Source organism: Mastomys coucha, unplaced genomic scaffold, assembly GCF_008632895.1.
Source record: "Mastomys coucha isolate ucsf_1 unplaced genomic scaffold, UCSF_Mcou_1 pScaffold12, whole genome shotgun sequence".
Classification (NCBI taxonomy): Eukaryota; Metazoa; Chordata; class Mammalia; order Rodentia; family Muridae; genus Mastomys; species Mastomys coucha.
Genome location: NW_022196894.1, coordinates 56750860 through 56755536, shown reverse-complemented (window position 1 = coordinate 56755536; position 4677 = coordinate 56750860).

Sequence of the window (4677 nt, the reverse complement as noted above, 5' to 3'; positions counted from 1 at the left end):
AAGAGAGAGGGCAGAGACAGGGTGGAGGAGATCAGGAAAGTGATCAATAGTTGAGTAAAAAGAGATATTAAAGTGTAGCCATTGGTAAGGAAAGTGTTTAAGAGTGAAGTGTTGTACAAGGTGATATTGAGTATAAAGCATCTATATCTGATCAAGGAATTCATTCCATTAAAGTGAACCCTGGTCCTCTACACTGGGACAGTAAGGAATTTGCCTTGAGGGTAGGAAAAAACCCACCCATCAAAGACTCAACTTGTGATGATATAAATATATTTGAAACCAGAGAACCTAACTGAAAATAAAAAAAATAGTTTCTTGGTCCTAGAAAGCAATTGTCTAGCAGGGTGTTTCCTCAGAAACAAAGCAGCTAACATATTGAAACCCCTATTCAATAGGAATATGGAGTAGTTTGAAACTTTGGGCAAGAGAAACCCATAAGTGCTTTAAACAGAGTGCAATGTGCCACTGTGGTGGAAATGTGTACTGAATATAGCTTAATCTGCAAGCAGAACTTGCAACCATCAGCCATGTGGTACTACCTTTGAAGGAATGGAAGGTGCAAGGCTGAGAAGGAGTCATGGCAGGCAGCCGTGGCTAGACAATGTGTGGCAGCTTTAGATCCATGCAAAGAGATTCTGAGGGAACTTCGTGTGAAGCATGAAGGCAAAACATTGGTGACCTGAGGGCTTTGGAGGTGACAGAATCCTAGCCTATCTTCTGAGAAAAGCTGCACACATAGACTCAAGTTGGCACAGCAGAGAGATTGTGTATGCCACAGACATCAGAGTTGCAGGGATCAGGCCTTCTAAGCCCTTTGCATCTGAGATGATTCATACAGTAATTCTTTAAAAACATTTTTTATTAGATATTTTCTTTATTTATACTTCAAATGTTATCCCCTTTCCTGGTTTCCCCTCCAAAAACTTCCTATCCCCTCATGCCTTGCCCTGCTCACCAACCCACCCACTCCTGCTTCTTATCCCTGGCATTCCCCTACATGGTGGCATAGAGTCTTCACAAAACCAAGGGCCTCTCCTCCCATTGATGATCGACAAGGCCATCCTCTGATACATATTCAGCTGGAGCGATGAGTTCCTCAATGTATATACTCTTTGGTTGTTGGGTTAGTCCCTGGGAGCTCTGGGAGTACTGGTTGTTTAATATTGTTCTTCCTCCTATGGGGCTGCAATCACCTTCAGCTCCTTGGGTTCTTTCTCTAGTTCCTTCATTGAAGGCCCTGTGCTCAGTCCAATGGTTGACTGAGAGCATCCACCTCTGTATTTGTCAGGCATTGGTAGAGCCTCTCAGGAGACAGCTATATCAGGCTCCTGTCTGCAAGCACTTGTTGGCATCCACAATAGTGTCTGGGTTTGGTGACTGTATATGGGATGGATCCCCAGGTTGGGAAGTCTCTGGATGGCCTTTCTTTCCTTCAGTCTCTGCTCAGTACTTTGTCTCTGTAACTCCTTCCATGGGTATTTTGTTACCCCCTTCTAAGAAGGACCAAATTATCCACACTTTGGTCTTCCTTCATCTTGAGCTTCATGTGGTCTGTGTATTGTATCTTGGGTACTTTGAGCTTCTTGACTAATATCCACTTATCAATGAGTGCAATGTGTGCTCTTTTGTGATTGGGCTACCTCACTCTGGATGATATTTTCTAATTCCATCCATTTGCCTAAGAATTTCATAAATTCATGTTTTTTTTTGTCTTCTTGTTTGTTTTGTATTTAGTAGAGTTTAAAATCTTGGCTCTTACTGTGGTACAAGCCCAAAATAAGAAAAAATTTTTAGACATTGGGTTTCATTGTAATAAGGCTGTATTTCAATGATCCTCACATCACCAAAGGATTTTACCTCCATTGTAGCTAAGCTGAGAGTTGATAGTTCTGCTGCACCAAGAAGTGAATTGTAGGCTCAATTTTTGGATACAGACTTCCTGCTATGGTCAAAGCTATTTGACTTGAGTGAGTGACTTCATTCTCAGCCCACAGAGAACAGGTTACATTCGTTTAAGAAATGGTGTATGTATTAAGATGGTCTATCCATAAAGTCATTCAACAACTGTTTCAATGAACAATGGTTCTGCTTGGAGGGTGGCACAGACATTAGGTGAGGGTAAGAATTTGGTTCATTAGCTGTGATAATTTGGAAAAGCATTCATCTCAGAGAAAGAGTAACTTATAAAGTCTTCTTCTTCAAACTTGATACAAGAGTTACAGACATCAAGCAAAGCATTCAGTCTCACTCGTTGTTGTTCTCTTACAAGCAACCTCCCTAGTTAATCGTCTATGTTTCTTTTGGGTATATAAATACTTTTGAAATATATAAGCTGTCCTGAAAAACATAGTATAGTGTAAAGACATGAAATAAACAATACTATTAATAGAGAGGCTGAGATAGGAGAAGCAATATTTCAAGCAAGATTTATGTTGTACACAGCAAGACACTGTCACAAACAAGCTGAAAGTATATATAGATTGTACAATATTGGACCTATTCCTCCAATTACCAAATTAGAGAGACCATTGGATGACAATCGACAAATTTCTAATTCCTCATATTTTTGGGTTTCAATCAATTAGGATATGTTGGTAATATTAATTTTCAAATTAATATATTAAGAAAAAGTAATTGTCACTTCCTGACGTTTTTGTTGTATAAACACATGACCCCGTGTGTTGTAGAAATATTTAATCCCAATCTGGGGTTTAAACCCTACCTTTGACCAGTTAGTTCCTGGATAAAAGTCATACACAACCTTTATATTTACAGTAACTTTTAAACAGCACAAGAGCTTGGAAGATATCTACCCTTTATGATATTAGAATCTATTTTCCTATTGATAACCACAAATTATTACTTACGACTTACTATGTTTCATCTGGACTGCTCTGAACTCCAATTTGCAATTCTTCAGGGCCAAATTTTCATGACTCACCTAACTCATAGAATATATCACTTTGCCATTCACTTTCTTCTCTCTCTCATAGTTCTCCTCTGATCCCCAATCCCAGAAACCCTAAACCCCACCTATGTTTCTTATGCCTAGCTATTGGCTATCAGTCAAAAATAACTTGAAGGCAAGGTCACACTGTCACTTGGGTCTATGTACAGATTCACTCTTCTCTGGCACAACCAGGTCTTTGGAGACCAATATTAGCATTAGAATACAACCAACATCAGTACAACCCACTACTCACATAGTGAATATGTCGCTTTTGAACCAAAGCCTTCCACCCCTGGTATCCTGTACTTATGGTCACCTCTTAATACAAAGAGCATTAGATATAACTTTAATGACTCCATTGTCTTAATAAGTTCAAGTACTAGTCAAAAGTCAAAATTTCACCTAATGACATATGTATGGTAACATCCTAATTGTGCCAACCCTCTAATAAAATCAAAAGAACAAAATACACACCTCCATCAGACAGTGATATAAATTCATCATCCCAATTCCAAAGGTACAAATAGGAGAAGAGCAAGGCAAGATTGGACCAAAGCAAGACCAATGTTGAACTGAACAATGCCACATCTTACAGTTCTATGTCCAGCAATTAAGATTACTATAGGAACTTCAAGTATCCAAGGGAGAGCTGTTCTCCCAAGAGTGCTTTCACTCCAAGGCACAGAGGTGAGATAGCAACTTTCTCTCTAATAACTGTATAGAGAAGAACTAGCCAGAAGCATGCAAGACACAGGAACAGTGGCCAGCTGAGACAGGATCCTTCCAGTCAACATCTACATCTGGAGCTTGGACTGTTCCACAGCCCTCTGTACACAAGTTCCTCCAGGAGAGAGCTGGTCTCCCAGGACTGATGACACAGGCTTACAGATTCACAGGAGGGAGAAGCTCCAGCCAGACACAGCAAGACCATCTAACACCAGAGATAACCAGATGGTGAAAGGCAAGCACAAGAATCGTACCAACAAAAACCAAGGCTACTTGGAATCTTGAGAACCCAGTTCTCCCACAACAGAAAGTCCTGAATACCCCAACACACAGGAGAAGCAAGATTTGGATTTCAAGTCATATCTCATGATGCAGATAGAGGATGTTAAGAAGGCATAAATAACACCCTAACACCCTTAAAGAAATACAGAATTGCATAGGTAAACAGGTAGAAGCCCTTAAAGAGGAAACACAAAAATGCGATAAAGAATTACAGGAAAACACAACAAAACAGGTAAAGGAATTGAGCAAAACCATCCAGGATCTAAAATTGGAAGTAGAAACAGTAAAAAAAAAATCACTAAAGGAGACAACTCTGGAGGAAGAAAACCTAGGAAAGAGATCAGGAGTCATAGATGCAAGCATCACCAACAGAATATAAGAGATAGAAGAGAGAAACTCAGGAGCAGAAGATACAACAAAAAACATTGACACAACAGTCAAAGAAAATGCAAAAAGCAAAAGGCTCCTAACCCAAAACTTCCAGGAAATCCAGGACATAATATGAAGACCAAACCTAAGGGTAATAGGTATGGAAGACAGTGAAGATTCCCAACTTAAAGGGCCAATAAACATCTTCAACAAAATTATAGAAGAAAATTTCCCTAACCTAAAGAAAGAGGTGCCCATAAATACACAAGAAACCTACAGAACTCCAAATAAATTAGACCAGAAAAGAAATTCTTTCCATTCTTATCAATCAAGACACCAAAAGGACAAAA